Here is a 23,786-nt window from a genome sequence, read left to right as displayed (position 1 = left end):
AAGGAATTAAACATAAAAGTTATTAACCCCATTTCATTGTGAAATAAAAATAAACAAGTAAAGTGGTGGTGGTTATTTTCCATTGATCAGGCAGCTAATAGTGCAGATCTAGAGGCTACTATCTTCTAGGATTGGTGTACAATCCCGGTAACACACTCGTATCACTCGTGGTCCGGCTCATACATAAAGCATCCTCTATTCATTCAACAAAGGCATCATTTTACAAGATTTGTAGTTGTAAACACAATTTGCAAGTGCGTAACCGTGAACATGAAAAAATCATCTGTAGTTGTAAACATTCTCAAACATGTAATTGATGAGTTGAAATCAGTTGTGAACAGGAAAAAAAACAGATTTGTAGTAGGAGCTCTGGTAGGTGGGACCTCTTTATTCTAACCATTCAGATCACGTTTTCATAGACCAGCATACACTGGTTGGTTGGTTACAGCTCAAATGGGCTCAGATGGGCCGTGTTGTCTGGCGCAACCACCTGCCAATCATTACGTGCCTCACCTGGTTACCACTGACTGATTGCGGCAATGTCCACCAAAGAAGCCCAGGCACAGACATAAGGGGAAAATATATTTGGCCCAGCTAACAGCTTACCTTTGTTGGACATTGTGCAATCATTCTCAGTGGTATCCCAACCAACGGACAGTATAACACATAACACACAGCTGTCTGTGCGGGCCGCTACACAGCCCCCCCCACCACAAAGTACCTTGTCCCCGAGGGAACAAACAAAGTCTCTGAAGTGACCCGGAGGTCTCCTTTGCCTGCGTGGTCGTGATGGTTGTAGAGTGTCCAGATGTGAAACAGTGGGCTCAGTCCGTGGCAGGGTCCTGCCCCTCTGGGGCCCAGAGGATGAGGGCAGGGACATGGGGGACAAGGATGAAGGAACAGGGAATAGGGTCCGTGGCTCTGGGGAACCACGCGGTGACAGGGGGAGGGGCCTGGTTGAGTGAGCTGTCTGGATCCTTGTCTGCTGCGCTTGGGGGTGGATGCTTGGGGAATGTCATTGCCAGAGAGAGGAATTGTGGGGGTCCCTGGGGTTTGGGGAGAATAGGCCCTTCTGTATGGGGCTAACCTGGCCGGTGCAGTGCCACCTTTCTCCCCCGGGAGAAAGCTGCACCCAGGACACAACTCCCTCACCCTCTCCAGGACACTGCAGGGCCCCACCCAGTGGCTGCAGGGCCCCACCCATCTGCTTTTCTTTCATCAGGGGGCTGTAGAAGCAGACCATCTCCCCAGCCACAAAGTGCCTTCCCCGGGTGTGCACGTCATAGTTCCTCTAAATGCCTCACACCTGCATTTACCAGCTGCTCTCTGGCGTAGGTGTGGGCTGTTTCCAGGTGGTCCTGGAGTCTCTGGGCATACTCCGGCCCCGGGAGAACAGGAGGGCTATCCAGGGCCCGACCAATCTCCACGCCATCTCTGGGATCGGATCTCTCTCACCAGCATGAGGAGGGCAGGCGTGCAGGAGGTGGAGTTTTGGACAGCGGAGCGGCATGCCATGAAGACCATAGGCAGGTGCTTGTCCCAGTCACGCTGGTGTTTGGCAGAGACGATGGCCAGCTGCTGTCCAAGCGTTCTGTTGAAGCACTCCACAAGGCCATCACTTTGAGGATGGAGAGGAATAGTGCGGATATAGATATAGAGGAAGTCCAGGACTAAAAAATAAACAAAATATGACTATTGTAAAATAGATTGTGTCTGTAAAATGTATATAGTATGTATAAGCTGAAGTAGAAGCCTAAGTGTTATAGTTTATTAGTTTACTCCAATTGGGAGCGGTGGTAGGGTTAGCAGGGAATAATAAAGGAAGGTATATTCTTAAAAAAGTATGTGTATATACAGTGGGGCAAAAAAGTATTTAGTCAGCCACCAATTGTTGCAAGTTCTCCCACTTAAAAAGATGAGAGAGGTCTGTAATTTTCATCATAGGTGCACTTCAACTATGACAGACAAAATGAGAAAACAAATCCAGAAAATCACATTGTAGGATATTTAATGAATTTATTTGCTAATTATGGTGGAAAATAAGTATTTGGTCAAAAACAAAAGTTTATCTCAATACTTTGATATATACCCTTTGTTGGCAATGACAGAGGTCAAATGTTTTCTGTAAGTCTTCACAAGGTTTTCACACACTGTTCCTGGTATTTTGGCCCATTTGTCACGCCCTGGCGAGGGTCGCCACTAAAAGGACGCTAAAAAAGCGGACTAAGACTATGGTGGAGTGGGGTCCACGTCCCGCGCCAGAGCCGCCACCGTGGACAGACACCCACCCAAACACTCCCCTATGGGTTTAGGTGTGCGGCCGGCAATCTGCACCTTTGGGGGGGGGGGGGGGGGGGGGTACTGTCACGCCCTGGCCTTAGTTATCTTTGTTTTCTTTATTATTTTGGTTAGGCCAGGGTGTGATATGGGTGATTTATGTGTTTTATCTTGTCTAGGGGTTTTTGTATATTTATGGGGTTGTGTTCAGTTTAGGTGTCTAGGTAAGTCTATGGTTGCCTAGATTGGTTCTCAATCAGAGGCAGGTGTTTATTGTCTCTGATTGGGAACCATATTTAGGCAGCCATATTCTTTTGGTAATTTGTGGGTGATTGTTTCCTGTCTTGTGTTTTATGCACCAGTTAGGACTGTTACGGTTTTCACGTTTATTTTTTTGTAGTTTGTTCATGTTTGCGTTTTCTTATTAAAGAACCATGAACTATAACCACGCTGCGTTTTGGTCCGCCTCTCCTTCCCAGGAAGAAAGCCGTGACACCATTCCTCCATGCAGATCTCCTCTAGAGCAGTGATGTTTTGGGGTTGTTGCTGGGCAACATGGACTTTCAACTCCCTCCAAACATTTCCTATGGGGTTGAGATCTGGAGACTGGCTAGGCCACTCCAGGATCTTGAAATGCTTCCTACAAAGCCACTCCTTCGTTGCCCGGGTGGTGTGTTTGGGATCATTGTCATGCTGAAAGACCCAGCCACATTTCATCTTCAATGCCCTTGCTGATGGAAGGAGGTTATCACTCAAAATCTCACGATACATGGCCCCATTCATTCTTTCCTTTACACGGATCAGTCGTCCTGGTCCCTTTGCAGAAAACCAGGCCCAAAGCATGATGTTTCCACCCCCATGCTTCACAGTAGGTATGGTGTTCTTTGGATGCAACTCAGTATTCTTTGTCCTCCAAACACGACGCGTTGAGGTTTTTACCAAAAAGTAATATTTTGGTTTCATCTGACCATATGACATTCTCCCAATCTTCTTCTGGATCATCCAAATGCTCTCTAGCAAACTTCAGACGGGACTGGACATGTACTGGCTTAAGCAGGGGGACACGTCTGGCACTGCAGGATTTGAGTCCCTGGCGGCGTAGTGTGTTACTGATGGTAGGTTTTGTTACTTTGGTCCCAACTCTCTGCAGGTAATTCGCTAGGTCCCCCTGTGTGGTTCTGGGATTTTTGCTCACCGTTCTTGTGATAATTTTGACCCACGGGTTGAGATCTTGCGTGGAGCCCCAGATCGAGGGAGATTATCAGTGGTAGTGTATGTCTTCCATTTCCTAATAATTGCTCCCACAGTTGATTTCTTCAAACCAAGCTGCTTACCTATTGCAGATTCAGTCTTCCCAGCCTGGTGCAGGTCTACAATTTTGTTTCTGGTGTCCTTTGACAGCTCTTTGGTCTTGGCCATAGTGGAGTTTGGAGTGTGACTGTTTGAGGTTGTGGACAGGTGTCTTTTATACTGATACCAAGTTCAAAGAGGTGCCATTAATACAGGTAATGAGTGGAGGACAGAGGAGCCTCTTAAAGAAGAAGTTACAGGTCTGTGAGAGCCAGAAATCTTGCTTGTTTGTAGGTGACCAAATACTTATTTTCCACCATAATTTGCAAATAAATTCATTAAAAATCCTACAATGTGATTTTCTGGATTTTTTTCTAATTTTGTCTGTCATAGTTGAAGTTTACCTATGATGAAAATTACAGACCTCTCATCTTTTTAAGTGGGAGAACTTGCACAATTGGTGGCTGACTAAATAATTTTTTGCCCTACTGTATATGTATATCTATTTGCCATATATTTGTAGCTGCTATTTCACAAAAGCTCTGAACCTATATACATTTAACATGTATGTATGTTTTACATGTTTTACATTTATAGTGGCTTGCGAAAGTATTCACCCCCTTGGAATTTTCCTATTTTGTTGCCTTACAACCAGGAATTAAAATATATTTTTTTGGGAGGGGGTTGTATCATTTGATTTACACAACATGCCTACCACTTTGAAGATGCAAAATATTTTTCATTGTGAAACAAACATGCATAGCGTGCATAACTATTCACCCCCCAAGTCAATACTTTGTAGAACCAACTTTTGCAGCAATTACAGCTGCAAGTCTCTTGTGGTATGTCTCTATAAGCTTGGCACATCTAGCCACAGGGATTTCTTCCCATTCTTCAAGGCAAAACTGCTCCAGCTCCTTCAACTTGGATGGGTTCCGCTGGTGTACAGCAATCTTTAAGTCATACTACAGATTCTCAATTGGATTGAGGTCTGGGCTTTGACTAGGCCATTCCAAGACATTTAAATGTTTCCCCTTAAACTACTCGAGTGTTGCTTTAGCAGTATGCTTAGGGTCATTGTCCTGCTGGAAGGTGAACCTCCGTCTCAGTCTCAAATCTCTGGAAGACTTAAACAGGTTTCCCTGAAGAATTTCCCTGTATTTAGCACCATCCATTACATTTACATTTAAGTCATTTAGCAGACGCTCTTATCCAGAGCGACTTACAAATTGGTCCATCATTCCTTCAATTCTGACCAGTTTCCCAGCCCCTGCAGATGAACAACATCTGATGTTCTCAGGGTGATGAGAGGTGTTGAGTTTGCACCAGACATAGCGTTTTCCTTGAAAAAAAGCTCAATTTTTGTCTTATCTGACCAGAGTACCTTCTTCCATATGTTTGGGAAGTCTCCCACATGCCTTTTGGCGAACATGTTTGCTTATTTCTTTCTATAAGCAATGGCTTTTTTCTGACCACTCTTCCGTAAAGCCCAGCTCTGTGGAGTGTACGGCTTAAAGTGGTCCTATGGACAGATACTCCAGTCTCCGCTGTGGAGCTTTGCAGCTCCTTCAGGGTTATCTTTGGTCTCTTTGTTGCCTGTCTGATTAATACCCTCATTGCCTGGTCTTTGAGTTTTGGTGGGCGGCCCTCTCTTGGCAGGTTTGTTGTGGTGCCATATTCTTTCCATTTTTTAATAATGGATTTAATGGTGCTCAGTGGGATGTTCAAAGTTTCTGCTTTTTTTATAAACCAACCCTGATCTGTACTTCTCCACAACTTTGTCCCTGATCTGTTTAGAGAGCTTCTTGGTCTTCATGATGCCGCTTACTTGGTGGTGCCCCTTGCTTAGTGGTGTTGCAGACTCTGGGGTCTTTCAGAACAGGTGTATATACAGTGGGGAGAACAAGTATTTGATACAATGCCGATTTTGCAGGTTTTCCTACTTACAAAGTATGTAGAGGTCTGTCATTTTTATCATAGGTACACTTCAACTGTGAGAGACGGAATCTAAAACAAAAATCCAGAAAATCACATTGTATGATTTTTAAATAATTAATTAGCATTTTATTGCATGACATAAGTATTTGATCACCTACCAACCAGTAAGAATCCTGGCTCTCACAGACCTGTTAGTTTTTCTTTAAGAAGACCTCCTGTTCTCCACTCATTACCTGTATTAACTGCACCAGTTTGAACTCATTACCTGTATAAAAGACACCTGTCCACATATTCAATCAAACAGACACCAACCTCTCCACAATGGCCAAGACCAGACAGCTGTGTAAGAACATCAGGGATAAAATTGTAGACCTGCACAAGGCTGGGATGGGCTACAGGACAATAGGCAAGCAGCTTGGTGAGAAGGCAACAACTGTTGGCACAATTATTAGAAAATGGAAGAAGTTCAAGATGATGGTCAATCACCCTCGGTCTGGGGCTCCATGCAAGATCTCACCTTGTGGGACATCAATGATCATGAGGGAGGTGAGGGATCAGCCCAGAACTACACGGCAGGACCTGGTGAATGACCTGAAGAGAGCTGCGACCACAGTCTCAAAGAAAACCATTACTAATACATGGATTAAAATCCTGCAGCGCACGCAAGGTCCCCCTGCACATGCCAGCGAATGTCCAGGCCCGTCTGAAGATTGCCAATGACCATCTGGATGATCCAGAGGAGGAATGGGAGAAGGTCATGTGGTCTGATGAGACAAAAATAGAGCTTTTTGGTCTAAACTCCACTCACCGTGTTTGGAGGAAGAAGGATGAATACAACCCCAAGAACACCATCCCAACCGTGAAGCATGGAGATGGAAACATCATTCTTGGGGATGCTTTTCTGCAAAGGGGACAGGACGACTGCACTGTATTGAGGGGAGGATGGATGGGGCCATGTATCGCGATATCTTGGCCAACAACCTCCTTCCCTCAGTAAGAGCATTGAAGATGGGTCGTGGCTAGGTCTTCCAGCATGACAATGACCCGAAACACACAGCCAGGGCAACTAAGGAGTGGCTCCGTAAGAAGCATCTCAAAGTCCTGGAGTGGCCTAGCCAGTCTCCAGACCTGAACCCAATAGAAAATATTTTTAGGGAGCTGAAAGTCCGTATTGCCCAGCGACAGCCCCGAAACCTGAAGGATCTGGAGAAGGTCTGTATGGAGGAGTGGGCCAAAATCCCTGCTGCAGTGTGTGCAAACCTGGTCAAGAACTACAGGAAACGTATGATCTCTGTAATTGCAAACAAAGGTTTCTGTACCAAATATTAAGTTCTGCTTTTCTGATGTATCAAATACTTATGTCATGCAATAAAATGCAAATCAATTACTTAAAAATCATACAATGTGATTTTCTGGATTTTTGTTTTAGATTCCGTCTCTCACAGTTGAAGTGTACCTATGATAAAAATTACAGACCCCTACATGCTTTGTAAGTAGGAAAACCTGCAAAATCGGCAGTGTATCAAATACTTGTTCTCCCCACTGTATATGAGGTCATGTGACACAGATTGCACACAGATGGACTTTATTTAATTAATTATGTGACTTCTAAAGGTAATTGGTTGCACCACATCTTATTTAGGGGCTTCATAGCAAAAGGGGTGAATACATATGCAAGCACCACTTTTCCGTTAAGATCTTTTTTATAATTTTTTTAAACAAGTAATTTTTTTTCATTTCACTTCACCAATTTGGACTATTTTGTTTATGTCCATTACATGAAATCCAAATAGAAATCTATTTAAATTACAGGTTGTAACGCAACAAAATAGGTAAAATACCAATGGGGGGTGAATACTTTTGCAAGGCACTGTATATTAGCCTACAAAGAAATAAATTTTGAAGCATTTGCGATTGCAACACAAAAGGCTGGCAGGAACATTAAGCGCTCAAGTATTTAAACAACATTTTGTTCTATTAAATCATTATAGTCTATAAATTGCGCGTATAGGCTGAAGTTGGTCCCTTTCCAAGTTCGGGCGGCGTTCAGCGGTCGAAGAACTTCTAGCCATTGCTGATCCTCTTGGTTTTGTCTGGTCTTCCATCACACCTGGTTCCAATTCCATCAATTACATGTTGTGTATTTAATCCTCTGTTCCCCCTCAAGTCCTTGTCGGTGATTGTTTATTGTAAGTGCTTGTGCACGTCTGTCCGGTTTATTTACCCATTATTTGATTGTTCTGTTTTCCTGTTTTTTTTGTTATTAAACTGCGTCGTTGGAAACACAGTTTTTGCTCTCCTGCGTCTGACTTCTCTGCCGCCAGTACGCACCCCTTACATTGGCAGGGATGCAGAGTTGTTTTTTGTTTTTAGGCAAAATAACCCTATCAACACGGAAAGCTCCTTGAAAGAGGTCATGTCAGGCCTATTGGGCCAAAATCAATGATGGCCTATTGCACGGACAATAGAATGAAAATTAACGAAACAATGACACACTTAGCTAGCTAGCCACTTCGTTCCTGTCACACCCTGACCATAGTTTGCTTTGTATGTTTCTATGTTTTGGTTGGTCAGGGTGTGATCTGAGTGGGCATTCTATGTTGGATGTCTTGTTTGTCTATTTCTATGTCTGGCCTGATATGGTTCTCAATCAGAGGCAGGTGTTAGTCAAATATGGGAACCATATTTAGGTAGCCTGGGTTTCACTGTGTGTTTGTGGGTGATTGTTCCTGTCTCTGTGTTTGCACCAGATAGGACTGTTTAGGTTTTCGCACATTTATTGTTTTGTTAGTTATTTCATGTCTAGTTCCTTTATTAAAGAACATGAATGTCGTGCGGTAGCAGAGAGAACAGTCTATGACTTGGGTGACTGTAGTCTTTGACAATTTTGGGGGCTTTCCTCTGACACATCCTATTATAAAGATCCTGGATTGCAGGAAGCTTAGAGATGTACTGGGTACGCACTACACTCTGTAGCGCCGTACGGTCAGATGCCGAGCAGTTGCCATACCAGGCGGTGATGCAACCGGTCAGGATGCTCTCGATGGTGCAGCTGTAGAACTTTATGGGGTTCTGAGGACCCATACCAAATCTTTTCAGTCTCCTGAGGGGGAATAGGTGTTGTCGTGCCCTCTTCACGACTGTCTTGGTGTGTTTGGACCATGATAGTTTGTTGGTGATGTGAATACCAAGAAACTTGAAACTCTTGGCCTGCTCCACTACAGCCCAGAATTCTGTTACAAATTTGAAAAACATACAATATGTTACGAATTTGCAAACATATGTTACGATTTCTAGCTAGGTGGCTCCCGGGAGACACAGTGGAACCCTAGGTTAGAGGCAGAGCTGTCAGGGGTGTTCTGACTATGTGCTGCACACCTGTACCTGTAACAGTAGGACTGGAGTGGTAGAGAGAGAAAAAGAAAAGCAGACATTTGCATGTAAATTACAGCGATTGAATCAAAGGCCCTGTTTAAAATGTTTTTCTAAATGCACCCTTAGTTCCATGCTCCCTGGAAGTACTACTCACTGATCCAACAACTGGATAGATCAGTTATGCCTCGTACCTACGACTGCAGCACAGCCCTGAAAAAAATAAATAAACGTAAACCACGCCCTCTCGTATAATTGCTTTATTACTCAAGTATAAGTATTGAAAGTAAGTAAGATTTCAAACAAGGCCGACGTGTGTTTTAGATTCATAAAGGCTATTTAAATGAATTCCTTTCCTTCTTCACAAGACTCCTTCAGATGAAACAATTCCAGCTCTGTGCTCAGGACTCGTTTTGCATGCTGTCCATCGCATCACCAAGGCAACCAGAGCTCGTGGGCAGACTGGTTGTGTCACCAGTTGCTTCTCCGAGGAGGCGGGGCTAACAGCTCAGTAATTCCGTGGAAGATAGCCTAGCAACTTTTTTATTTAACTAGGCAAGTCAATTAATAACAAATTCTTATTTACAATGATGGCATAACAAGAGGCAAAAGGCCTCCTGTGGGGACGGGGGCTGGGATAAAAATAAATGTAAAAAACAAGTAGGACAAAACACACATCACGACAAGAGAGACCACAACACTCCATAAAGAGAGACATAAGACAACACAACAACAACACAAACATGGTAGCAACACAGCATGGCAGCAGCACAACACAGGACAAACATTGTTAGGCACAGACAACAGCATGAAGGGCAAAGAAGTAGAGACAACAAAACATCACACGAAGCAGCCACAAGTTTCAGTAAGAGTGTCCATGATTGAGTCTTTGAATGTACAGATGGAGATAAAACTGTCCAATTTGAGCGTTTTTGCAGCTCCCTTGCATTACCAATTACAACAATACATTGTGTTAGTCAAGATGAAAGACTCTCCCTCTAGCTTTGGTAGCTGAGTCAGGCTAGTCTACATGGGCATAGAAGTCAAATACACACCAGAGCCTAGCCGGTCTCTGAACCACCCACACAGAGACAACAGGCCCCTCCATACAGAAAGGTCTACTGTACTGGTCGACACTGCACTAAGCTAAAGCACTGCCTTTCCTTGGTGTTCACTGCTATTCTGACACTACACATCTGTATCAGTATTGGCCGTGGTATAGTTATAACCCTTTAGTTAATGGTTGTCTTGGTTACCTTATGAGACATGTAGGAGCCTCCTTTTTTCACTTGGTCTCTGCCTGATGGTGGTCCTGTCTGTAAAAGAGAGGAGAGAAAATATCAGAACATGAAGAAGAGGAAATCCTCACAGATATAAGTGCCACATAAAATAAATGTGTTTGTGTATTATCGTCCTTAGTGTGGTGAACAGTCCACCAGTCAGATGTCCACTCCCATGCCTTCCCCACCATGTTGTACAGGCCATAGCCATTAGCAGGAAATGACATCACCTGCAGGAAACAGAGAGCTATGAAATGGATACTTTCATAATCTACACCAAAAAGGGGTTCACTTCAATTCTTCCCACAGTTGTGTCAAGTTGGCTGGATGCCCTTTGTTTGGGTATTGGACCATTCTTGATACACACAAGAAACTGTTGAGCGGGAAAAACCCAGCAAAGTTGCAAATCTTGACACAATGTCACACCCTGACCATAGTTTGCTTTGTATGTTTGTATGTTTTGTTTGGTCAGGGTGTGATCTGAGTGGGCATTCTATGTTGGATGTCTTGTTTGTCTGTTTCTGTGTTTGGGCCTGATATGGTTCTCAATCAGAGGCAGGTGTTAGTCATTGTCTCTGATTGGGAGCCATATTTAGGTAGCCTGTTTTGTGTTGGGTTTTGTGGGTGGTTGTCTCCTGTGTCAGTGTTTGTACCACACAGGACTGTTTTGGGTTTTCACGTTTCTTGTTTTGTAGTTTATTCATGTATAGTTTCATTATTAAAGAACCATGAATTATAACCACGCTGCATTTTGGTCCGCCTCTCCTTCCCAGGAGGAATCCCGTTACACACAAACCAGTGCCCATGGCACCTACTGCCATACCCTATTTGAATTCACATCAATCTTTTGTCTTGCCAAATCATTCTGAATGGCACATATCCGTGTCTCAATTGTCTCAAAGCTTAATAATCCTTCTTTAACCTGGAAAAGGTGTTGTCGTGCCCTCTTCCCAACTGTCTTGGTGTGTTTGGACCATGATAGTTTGTTGGTGATGTGAATACCAAGAAACTAGAAACTCTCGGCCAGCTCCACTACAGCCCCGAATTCTGTTACAAATTTGAAAAACATACGTTACGAATTTGTAAAAACGTATGTTATGATTTCTAGCTAGGTGGCTCCCAGGAGACACAATGGAACCCTAGGTTAGAGGCAGAGCTGTCAGGGGTGTTCTGACTATGTGCTGCACACCTGTACCTGTAACAGTAGGACTGGAGTGGTAGAGAGAGAAAAAGAAAAGCAGACATTTGCATGTAAATTACAGCGATTGAATCAAAGGCCCTGTTTAAAATGTTTTTCTAAATGCACCCTTAGTTCCATGCTCCCTGGAAGTACTACTCACTGATCCAACAACTGGATAGATCAGTTATGCCTCGTACCTACGACGGCAGCACAGCCCTGAAAAAAATGAATAAACGTAAACCACGCCCTCTCGTATAATTGCTTTATTACTCAAGTATAAGTATTGAAAGTAAGTAAGATTTCAAACAAGGCCAACGTGTGTTTTAGATTCATAAAGGCTATTTAAATGAATTCCTTTCCTCTTTCACAAGACTCCTTCAGATGAAACAATTCCAGCTCTGTGCTCAGGACTCGTTTTGCATGCTGTCCATCGCATCACCAAGGCAACCAGAGCTCGTGGGCAGACTGGTTGTGTCACCAGTTGCTTCTCCGAGGAGGCGGGGTTAACAGCTCAGTATACCGTGGAAGATAGCCTAGCAACTTTTTTATTTAACTAGGCAAGTCAATTAATAACAAATTCTTATTTACAATGATGGCATAACAAGAGGCAAAAGGCCTCCTGTGGGGACGGGGGCTGGGATAAAAATAAATGTAAAAAACAAGTAGGACAAAACACACATCACGACAAGAGAGACCACAACACTCCATAAAGAGAGACATAAGACAACACAACAACAACACAAACATGGTGTCAAGAAAAGCTACTGGGTTTTTCATGCAAATGTTTCCTGTGTGTATCATGAATGGTCCACCACCCAAAGGACACAACTGTGGGAAGCATTGGAGTCAACATGTGGAGTCGACACCTTGTAGAGTCCATGCCTCGATGAATTGATGATGTTCTGATTGCAAAGGGGGGTGCAACTCAATACTAGGAAGGTGATCCTAATGCTTTGTACACATATATGTGGCGGCAGGTAGCCTAGTGGTTAGAGCGTTGGGCCAGTAACCCAATCCCATAGCTGACAAGGTAAGAATCTGTCCTTCTGCCCCTGAACAAGGCAGTTAACCCACTGTTCCCCGGTAGGTCGTCATTGTAAATAAGAATTTGTTCTGAACTGACTTGCCTAGTTAAATAAAGGTTAAATACATATATATATATATTTTTAAATATATAAAATATAATATCAGTAGTGGCATATTCCCGAACAATAGATAAGGTCTTTGTTGAACCAGTAGTTCCCCTTAAATGACATATTAATATGAGTGGTTCCCTTAAACATACACACACCACAACACTACACTACCTGTGTTGTAGGCCACATCTGCAGGCGTACTCCCACTCAGTCTCTTGTGGGTCCAGGAGCAGTAGGCCAGACCATCCCCCCATGACACATGCAGCACAGGATGGTCTGTACACACAACCAGGTTTATGGTTAATAATAACAACATACGGTCCTTTAGCAATATACAGAGCCTTCAGAAAGTGTTCACACGCCTTGACTTTTTCCACATGTTGTTGTGTTACAGCCTGAATTTCACCATGAGGCCAATGGTGACTTTAAAACCGTTAAGGCTGTGATAGGAGAAAAATGAGAATGATCAACAACATTATAGTTACTCCACAATACCAACCTAAATGACAGAGTGAATAGAAGGAAGCCTGTACAGAATAACAAATATTCCAAAACATGCATCCTGTTTGGAAAAAGGCACTAAAGTAAAACTGAAAAAAAAATGTGTCAAGAAATGAGTTATGTACTGAATACAAAGTGTTTTTGGGGCAAATCCAACAAATCACATCACTGAGTACCACTGTTCATATTTTCATGTTATGGGTATGTTTGTCATCGGCAAAGACTAGGGAGTTTTTTTAGGATAAAAATAAATGGAATAGTGCTAGACACAGGCAAAATCCTAGAGGAAAACCTGGCTCAGTCTGCTTTCCAACAGACACTGGGAGATTAATTCACCTTTCAGCAGGACAATAACCTAAAACACAAGGCCAAATATACACTGGATTTGCTTACCAAGACGGTATTGAAAATCTATTGCAAGTCTTGAAAATGAATGTCTAGCAATGATCAGCAATCAACTTGACAGAGTTGACACATTAAAAAATATATATATATAAAAATAAAAAAACAGCAAATATTGTACAATCCAGGTGTGCAAAGCACTTAGAGGCTTACCCAGAAAGACTTACACCTGAAATCGCTGCCAAAGGTAATTCTAACATGTATTGTCTCAGGGGTGTGAATACTGATGTAAGTTTGATATTTCTGTATTAAATGTAATACATTTACCTAATTTGTTTTAACATGTTCCCTTTGTCATTAAGGGGTAATGTGTGTAGATTAGTGAGAAAAAAATGACAATTTAATAAAAACACATTTTAGGCTGTAGCACATCAAAATGTAGAATAAGTCAAGGGGTATGAATACTTTCTGAAGGCACTGTAGCAACATATGTTCAGAACATGTGGCCCAAGCATGAATCAATACAACTCAAACCAACTGAGCCATAAGAATCATGTTTATCAGCAGAACTCTACCTGAATGTGACATAGAGTAGTGACAGGGGGACACTGGATCTCATTAGGATGATCCAGTGTAGAGACATAACTCCTACCTGTGATGTAGAGACAGGACTTGACTTGATATTGGATTATATTCATTCTGATGAGGATGATCCTAGCTCCTACCTGTCTGTAATGTAGAGATGTAACTCCTACCTGTTAGTGATGCTGGAGTCGAGACCCTCTGGGTGCCTCCAGTCTGCCCCTCTGACTGGCAACCACCAGGGGGCAGCAGCCACCTGACAACCAGGAGGTCACAAAATCAGCTGCTATATGACACAGGTAGACTGGAGCACAACTCGGCAGGAACTGATGTCTTGGTGGTCAGTCCGAGTGTGCACCACGCAAACGTGCATGCTTCTACACACAAACACTACTTCAGTACAAAAGGGGAAAGTCTTACATTCCTAAGCGAGCAGTGTTTATGCTTAGTCTCCACTTCTGACACACTCTCCTCTCCCAGGCCCCCACTTCAACTGAATATGCACCCCAATATTATCTACGGATCACCAACAGTTTACACATACCAGGCCTTCTCTCTCTCTCTTTCTCAGCAATTAAGGCGACTCCCACAACATCTTCCTGCTGAACTAGTTCATAGAGAAATAGAAAAAATTGCTAAATGACTACAAAATACATTTGTAGAGATGTACATATTATGTCCATATTACATCAAGAACAGCTCAAATAAGCAAAGAGAAACAACTGCCCATCTTTACTTTAAGACATGAATGTCAGTCAATCCGGAACATTTCAAGAACTTTGAAAGTTTCTTCAAGTGCAGTCGCAAAAACCATCAAGCGCTATGACGGAACTGGCACTCATGAGGACCGCCACAGGAACAGAAGACCCAGAGTTACCTCTGCTGCAGAGGATAAGTTCATTCGAGTTAACTGCACCTCAGATTGTAGCCCAAATAAATGCTTCAGAGTTCAAGTAACAGACACATCTCAACATCAACTGTTCAGAGGAGACTGCGTGAATCAGGGCCTTCATGGTCAAATTGCTGCAAAGAAACCACTACTAAAGGACACCAATAAGAAGAAGAGACTTGTTTGGGCCAAGAAACACGAGCAATGGACATTAGACCGGTGGAAATCTGTCCTTTTGTCTGATGAGTCCAATTTGAGATTTTTTGGACTAAGACGATGGTGGAGTGGGGTCCACGTCCCGCGCCAGAGCCGCCACCGTGGACAGACACCCCCCCGAACCTCCCCTATTGGTTTAGGTGTGTGGCCGGGAGTCTGCACCTTTTTTTTTGGGGGGGGGGGGGGGTACTGTCACGCCCTGGCCTTAGTTATCTTTGTTTTCTTTATTATTTTGGTTAGGCTAGGGTGTGACATGGGTGATTTATTGTGTTTCGTCTTGTCTAGGGGTTTTATTAGATTAATGGGGTTGTGTTCAGTTTAGTTGTCTAGGTAAGTCTATGGTTGCCTAGAGTGGTTCTCAATCAGAGGCAGGTGTTTATCGTTGTCTCTGATTGTGAACCATATTTAGGCAGCCATATTCTTTGGGTATTTTGTGGGTGATTGTTTCCTGTGTCAGTGTTTGTGCCACACGGGACTGTTTTGGGTTTTCACGTTTCTTGTTTTGTAGTTGTATTCATGTTGAGATTTACTTATTAAAAGAACCATGGACACTTACCACGCCGCATATTGGTCCTCCGATCCTTCTCGCCTCTCCTCTTCAGATGAAGAGGAGGAAAACCATGACACATATTTCCTTGAAACAGAGTATGTTACAATTCCTTATGTGTCTCTGGAAGGAGATCCTCGCCCTGAGCTCGTCTACTTTATTATCCAGAGACTGAACATTAGCGAGTAATATACTCAGAAGCGGTGGATGGTGTGTGCGTCTTCTGAGTCGGAAGTCTGAATACCTGTTCTCCGCCGGCGGTGTTTTGGATCTGCCTCTGGAATCAGTTCAATTGCCCTGGGGGGTAGGAACAAAGGATCCAATTCTGGAAAGTCGTATTCCTATTTATAATGCTGTTACCGCCGCTCTGATATCCAAAAGTTATTTCCGGCTGTATGTAATAGCACAAAATAAATGATGGGCTAATGATGCAAGAAATAACACACAAAAAAACGAAATACTGTAAGGTTGCTTAGGAGCTAGAAGCAGAGCTGCCACATCTGTCAGCACCATCTTACTTACTCTTGGACAATGTGACTTTTATCAATATATTCTCTATTTACTCTCAGATTTGAAAATGCTAATTAGCATCAAAGTAGACATCACGCAAGACTACAAATACCTGCAAGCTCCTGCACGTTATCTCTAACTGACACCTTTGCTAACAGGTATTGTGTCAATTGAAAACTTGCCAAGACACTTCAGAGAATTGTACATTTAAATAAATGTTGCAAATGTATTCATACTACATGTAACTGGTAGTAGGATGTCCCTTGGGGGCATCCGTACCTATGTAGGACATGCAAGGGTTAGGTTAATAAACAGGCTGGAGCTTGAACCTCTTGGTCGCGCGTCTTTATTTTAGATCATACTACATGGTGTCAGAAGTGGTTTTAAAATTCACATAAACGTGAAGGAGGTACCAAGTAAATCATACATTCAGGCTGTTTCAAAGCAGGGAGGGCACAGTGTTGGAGATAAAACAGCGCATATCATTATTTTGCTAGCTAACGAGCAAGGACTAAGCTACTGCTAAGCAACATGTTGCAAGAGGAAGAAGCTGGCGGGATTTCAGGGTTTGCGACTCCAAGTTCAACGGGCTCTGGCGCAAACACGGACAGGCCAGTGGCTAGTGCTGACTGATTTCACATTAGTCCCCCGAGAATTTTGTTTGTATGGACATTCAAAACTGGCCGAAATGGATCAGGCGCTTTGAAAGGTACAGGGTAGCATCAGGCTTAAACGTGAAAAATGAGGCATTTCAAGTTAATACACTGATCTACTCTATGGGTGATGAAGCCGAGGATATATTAAATGCTTCAACGTTGACCGAGGAAGAGAAACTTAACTACAGTGCCGTTAAAGACTGTTTTGAAACGCATTTTGTAGGGAGACACAACATTATATTTGAGAGAGCTAGGTTTAATATGCGCAAACAGGAGCATGGTGAAACCACCGACAGTTTTATCACAGCGAGAAAACAATCACAGACAGCACCAGTAGCTAGTTCAAATGTTTGTGCAAATGTGGGAAATCCCCTTTCCACAGATGGAAAGATTGCCCAGCAAAGGATGCAGAATGCAGGAACTGTCACAGGAGAGGACACTTTCAGCTGTCTGTCGATTAAAGCAAATGCATGAGGTCTCAGAGGAGGTACAGCAGGACAGCATCTTGCTGGGAGAAGTAAAGGGAAACAATACTGGCTGGCATTCAGACATTAAACTCAATGGGGAGGTTGTGTCATTTAAACTAGACACTGGGGCAGCAGTGACGGCTATCCCAACTAGGCTGTATAGCTATAGCAGAGATGGCCTTTTGCTCTCTACAAACAAAAAGCTGTACGGGCCCAGTAATAACATTTTACCAGTGGTAGGGCACTTGGTGATTGAACTGGAGAGTAAAGACAAAAGTACCATCCAGCCTGTCTTCGTCATTGACTCTCTAGCCAGACCGTTGCTGGGGCTGCCAGCAATTGAAGCATTGCAACTCATTGAGAGAGTGAGCGAACTGGAGGACCCAGGTGAAGTTTTCAAAAAGAAATTCCCAAAAGTGTTTTCTGGTCTAGGAAGGATAGAAGGGACTACAAAATCCGCCTGAAAGAGGATGCTGTCCCCTATGCCCTTACCACCCCCCGCCGGGTGCCTATCCCTTTATTGGCCAGAGTAAAGGAAGAGTTGGGGAGGATGGAAGACATTGGGGCGGTGTCTAAAATAGAGAGTCCCACAGACTGATGTGCAGGGATGGTGGTGGTCCCAAAAGCCAATGGGGAAATAAGGATCTGTGTTGACATGACTAATTTGAATGAGGCACTCTGCAGAGAGAGACACATCTTACCATCAGTGGAGCAGTCACTGGCTCAGTTGGATGGCTCACAAGTCTTCACAAAGCTGGATGCCCGCTCAGGTTTCTGGCAGATACCGCTGTCATCAGAGAGTAGGGCACTCACAACGTTTATAACACCGTTTGGCCGTTACTGTTTTAACGTTTTGCCATTTGGAATCGCTTCCGGTCCTGAGCATTTCCAAAGACGCATGTCCCAGCTGTTGGATGGGCTGAGTGGGGTCATAGTCCACGCGGACGATGTGCTCGTGTGCGGAAGGGACAGAGCAGAACATGATGTAAGGTTCACAGCAGTTCTGAGCCGACTCCAGGAGACTGGCCTGACACTCAATGAAAAATGCACTTTTGCACAATCAGAGGTCTTGTTCTTGGGACACAAAATCAGTGCAGCTGGAATAGAGCCGGACCCAGAGAAGATCAGCGTCCTCACCGATATGCCCAGACCCCAGAATGTGGCTGAAGTCAGGACCTTCTTAGGCATGGACACATATGTGGGTAAGTTCCTCCCACAGTTCTCAGATACAACCAAACCTCAGAGAGACTTACTAGCCAAAGAGAATGACTGGTCATGGGGTCACATGCAACAGGTAGCGTTTGACAAAATCAAAGGAGATCTGGCCTCACAGAGAGTGCTGGCCCAGTACCGTCCCCACGCTAAGACAAAAGTATCAGCAGATGCATCATCCTTTGGGCTAGGGGCGGTCCTCACACAGATGCAGGACAACATGGAGTGGCGTCCAATAGCATACATCTCCCGAAGCTTATCCGACACAGAGCAAAGATATGCTCAAGTAGAGAAGGAGGCGTTGGCTATCACATGGGCATGTGAAAAGCTCAGCCAACACCTTATTGGCCTGCAGTTTACAGCAGAGACTGACCACAAACCACTGTTGGCTCTGGTAGGGACAAAAGCACTGGACGACTTGCCTCCCAGAGTTCTGTGCTTCCCCTCAGATTACTGAGGTTCACCTACAAGATGGTGTATGTGCCAGGGAAGGCACTGATCACAGCAGATACACTCTCCAGGGCCCCAATTAAACGTCCATTATCAGAGGAGGAGCAATGTCTAGAGGGTGAGGTACAGGTGTCCATTAATACAATAAGGGACAGTCTACCTGCATCTCAGACCAAACTGCAGCAGATTGCAGAGGAGCAACAACGAGACCACATCTGCCAACAGATAGTGCAGCAGTGCAAAAAGGGATGGCCCAGGCAGGAGGAACTGCCTCAGCTGCTGAAGCCCTATTGGGTGCACCAAAGGGATGGCCCAGGCAGGAGGAACTGCCTCAACTGCTGAAGCCCTATTGGGTGCACCAAAGGGATGGCCCAGGCAGGAGGAACTGCCTCAACTGCTGAAGCCCTATTGGGTGCACCAAAGGGATGGCCCAGGCAGGAGGAACTGCCTCAGCTGCTGAAGCCCTACTGGGTGCACCAAAGGGATGGCCCAGGCAGGAGGAACTGCCTCAGCTGCTGAAGCCCTATTGGGTGCACCAAAGGGATGGCCCAGGCAGGAGGAACTGCCTCAACTGCTGAAGCCCTATTGGGTGCACCAAAGGGATGGCCCAGGCAGGAGGAACTACCTCAGCTGCTGAAGCCCTATTGGGTGCACCAAAGGGATGGCCCAGGCAGGAGGAACTGCCTCAGCTGCTGAAGCCCTATTGGGTGCACCAAAGGGATGGCCCAGGCAGGAGGAACTGCCTCAACTGCTGAAGCCCTATTGGGTGCACCAAAGGGATGGCCCAGGCAGGAGGAACTGCCTCAACTGCTGAAGCCCTATTGGGTGCACCAAAGGGATGGCCCAGGCAGGAGGAACTGCCTCAACTGCTGAAGCCCTATTGGGTGCACCAAAGGGATGGCCCAGGCAGGAGGAACTGCCTCAGCTGCTGAAGCCCTATTGGGTGCACCAAAGTGACTTCCACTGTAATGGAGACCTTCTCATGAAAGGACAACGGATAGTTATCCCAGAGACTCTACAACCAGAAATGCTAGACAGAGTGCATGATGGACACATGGGGATAACCAAATGCAGACTGAGGGCTCAACAGTCAGTGTGGTGGCTTGGTCTGAGTACTCAGATTGCCAAGCTAGTGGCCCAGTGTGAGGTCTGTACAAAATGTCAACCTTGTCATCCGGAGCCAATGACAAGGTGCAAAAGGTAGGGGCGGATATGTTCTATTGGAAAAATGACACTTATCTGCTAGTGGTAGATTACTACTCAAAATACATTGAAATAGCAAAGACACCCATAACCACATCAGCTGGTGTTATCAATGGATTAAAGTACATTTCTTCCAGGCAAGGGGTCGCTGAGGTCCTGGTTACAGATAACGCTCCCCAGTTCTCTGCGAGCTCCTTTTCTGCTTTTGCCGCAGAATATGACTTCATACATGTGACCAGTAGCCCCTACCATGCACAGAGTAATGGTGAGGCAGAGAGAGCTGAAAAAGAACAAGGATCCATACAGGGCTCTGTTAGCTTACAGAGTTACATCACTGCATCATGGGCCGTCGCCTGCCGAGCTCCTGATGGGCAGGAGGCTGCGTTCCCCATTGCCTGTCTCACCGGCTCAGCTTAAACCCCGATGGCCTAACAGAAAGGCCTTCGCTGAGAGGGACAAACGTCTGAAACAAACGCAAACAGGAGACTTTAATCGGAGACACCGTGCTAAGGAGAGGCCAGAGCTGACCGAAGGTCAACGCGTGTGGATTACAAACTCAAAGACACCAGCAATAGTGCTGAGGAAAGCGGATGCCCCACGCTCCTATGTGGTGGAAACAGGCTCAGAAGAGGTACGAAGGAACAAAACACACCTCAGAGCTCTTCCAGATGTACCAGCCACACAGACCGAGGCCACACAAAATGCACAAACAGAGGGTGAAGGAGAGAGAATGCTCACGGAGCCACAAGCACGCCCAAAAAGGGATGTGAAGCCACCAGAGTGGCTGAAAGACTATGTTACCTGAAGAGAAAACATACTGCTGGGGAACATACCCAGCAAAAAGAGACTGTGTGATTTAATGCTGTCATACTGTTTCAGGATGGGAAGTAGCATGTTAGAGAATAATACTGGTTTCCAAATTGCATTTCAGTTATCCTTCAGTGGTTATGCATGTTGAGTTCTTGTTCATGGGAGAGGGGAATATGTAGTAGGATGTCCCTTGGGGGCATCCGTACCTATGTAGGACATGCAAGGGTTAGGTTAATAAACAGGCTGGAGCTAGATAGTTAATCCAGAGATTCTTACCTTTGCCTCGATTCGGCAGTCTCGTCCAGATCATCATGGCATTTGTGGGTCTTTATGACTAGCATTTCATTTTGGGGGGTAAATACAGGCGAATATATTGACAAGTCACCTTGTCCTAGAGATACTTACACGGTTATCAAAAGGTCACGCCAGGGAATTATGATTCATATTGTGGTACTCTATTGACCTTGTAGTGAAAAGCAAAATGGATCTCCCTCCTGCCCCCCTCCCGCTGCCACTACCCTACGTACCACCAGTACAGTCAGACATGAGCAGGTCTGATGAGCTACCAGAGTGGGCACAGTCACCAGGAAAGGGCGCCAGTCAACCATCCACCTCAACAACATGGTACCAGGAAGAACCGCCTCCACCATCTGACGAAGCTGCAGAATCGGAGAAACTGCTTGAAGCACTGCTAATAGAGTAAAAGCCACCGCCTTAAGCGGAAGACCATATATGTATTGTCTTGCTGCGGTTAGAGGATGCCTATGAACTAAGAGGCACAGTAGTGCTGCTGTGCTCTTTGAAATAACAAGGTGCAGAAACCACAAGTGGGACTTGAGCGGTGATCAGAAGGTATATAAAGAGAAAACGCCATCACTTTGGCGCTGACTTCTTGAATCTCGAATTCATTTAGACAACCATTTGACCTCTGGCTATTTTGAGCCCGAGGTCAAATTATTTTAAAGATTCTAACTTGCTCGATACTAGGGTAAGAGTCCGTTTACCTATCGAACAGTTAAAAGTCATTTCAGAAAAAGAAGGGGGGCCAAAGGATGTAAGTATGTATTGTGGCAAAGTGGCCTTCTATGCACAGCTCTGGTACCCCATGGCAATGGCCCTGCTACAAGATGGGACTCCAACGAATCTAGGAGACACTAGTGTAATGTTGAGAGCCATGCAGGAAGACTTATGTTAAATATTTAGGATATATTTTAAGCCTACAGGGAAGTAAATAATGCAAAGAGTGGACACCTCAGGGTACAATTTCAGGATGGACTTTAAAAAAGATATGAAAATAATAAACCACTTAGGGATAAATATGCTACAAGGAGAAGAAAATCTCCTCAGCTTATCGGACGCTAAATAATTATAAGTAAGGGAGTCATAAATATGAACCATTTTTTGTTCCAGACCAAATAGAGAGAGTCAGAACACACATAAAATAATTGGAGGAGTACACAAGCCAGGGAAGCAATGCAAAATAGCCAGACACAAAAGAGGCCTTAACCAAGTTGAATACTGCAGGCAGAAAACTGAATCTGACAAAAGCCAGATAGGCAGAAAGGCAGGAAGGAAGTCAGTTCTCGGTTTCACAATCAGCGACGGAATAACTGCAAGTGAAGGATACCTACAAAAAGTGCAGAGAATGGAGGAGCCACAAACAGTGAATGAGATGCAGAAATGCCTAGGTAAACTAGGGTATATTAGAAACCACATACCGGGCTATAGCAGAGTAGCTAAGCATTGCTATAAAGGCATTACTAGACGAAATGACCAACTAGAGCTGTCACATAAGCAATATGGGGAAGAGCCCATAATTTAAACAGACAAAATGACTGAATCATGGATAAAGTTAAAAAAAAGATGGCAGCTGTAGCCCAGACTAATGAGCCAAGAAACCCCGATCTGCCCCTATGGACATTTGTAAAATTAGAAGGGGAGGACATAGATAGGGACGGGTTCATATGAGTGGCCAATGAAGGATCGGAGAGAACAATCAAGTGCTACAGTAAGCAGTTGAAAGGACCCATAGTGAGATACTCAAGTCCCGGAGCTAAAACTATACTGGAACAAAATAGTGTCCCTTGCCCAAGGACAGGCCATAATCATAAAAGACACAGAACTAAACAAACTATGGGCCACAAACAACACAAAGAAAATGGTAGGCATTACTACCACCACTTGGGACAAGTGGAGGAATGTACATGCCACCAAAGGAGTCGTGTTCATCAGTGACCAAGGATGGGACACTGAATACCCAGGACCAGGACCTACAACAGTCAAGGTGAAACCAAAGGAGGATAAACCTAGGGACATAGTAGTGTTCACGGATGGAAGTGAGATAACAAGTAACCAAGAGGGGTTTTATTGTAAAAAACAAAGCCACTGACGAAACACTCATAAAAAGGAAACAACAAATAGCAGGCACTGCCCAGAAAGCAGAAGTCATGGCCATAATGGAAGCTCTGCTACACTGTGCTGGTTCAAATCTAAAAAGGTTAGAGTTGGTCACAGACAGTCACTACAGTGCCCAGGCCATGACTTCTGATAAAAAGATATGGCAGAATAATGGGTACAGAAGTGCTAAGAACAAAACAATTCAGCACGAAGGAGAATGGAGAAAAATCCATGAGTCAATGGATAGAATGGATGTTGTCGTCAGTCACCAAAAAGCCCACACAGTAGATGGGGACGGAAAAGGAGCTGATTTCAACCAACAAGGCAACAGGGAAGTAGATGAACTAGTGCAGATGGGCAGGATAGTTCTCTACAAAACTGAAGCAGACAAACTTAAGGCGTTACACATAGATTGCGGACACCCAGGTCCCAAAATCTTTATGAAGCATCTTAGACAGGACCAGATTGAATTTGACCCAGTAGAGGCCAAACTTGTTATGCAGGTGAGTGAGGACCCAAAAGCGATTTAAC

At 44.5% G+C, this 23,786-nt stretch overlaps 1 long non-coding RNA gene across 2 annotated transcripts in view; it reads right to left on the bottom strand.

The window, feature by feature from the left end:
* Positions 1-373: 373 nt before the first annotated feature.
* Positions 374-23,786, bottom strand: part of LOC115146027 (uncharacterized) — a 42,369-nt gene continuing 18,956 nt past the window's right edge. The window contains exons 2-5 of one of the 2 annotated variants that reach the window (XR_003866086.2): positions 14,072-14,154; positions 12,645-12,749; positions 10,134-10,387; positions 374-1,670 (exon numbers count right to left, since the gene is read on the bottom strand). This is a non-coding gene — a long non-coding RNA (uncharacterized LOC115146027). Of the gene's footprint in view, positions 1,671-7,069; positions 8,739-10,133; positions 10,388-12,644; positions 12,750-14,071; positions 14,155-23,786 lie in introns of those variants that run through there. The other variant, XR_010458834.1, reaches the window with a different exon arrangement.

This window comes from Oncorhynchus nerka, linkage group LG2 (genome assembly GCF_034236695.1).
Source record: "Oncorhynchus nerka isolate Pitt River linkage group LG2, Oner_Uvic_2.0, whole genome shotgun sequence".
NCBI lineage: Eukaryota > Metazoa > Chordata > Actinopteri > Salmoniformes > Salmonidae > Oncorhynchus > Oncorhynchus nerka.
This window is presented reverse-complemented; position numbering and strand designations above follow the sequence as displayed.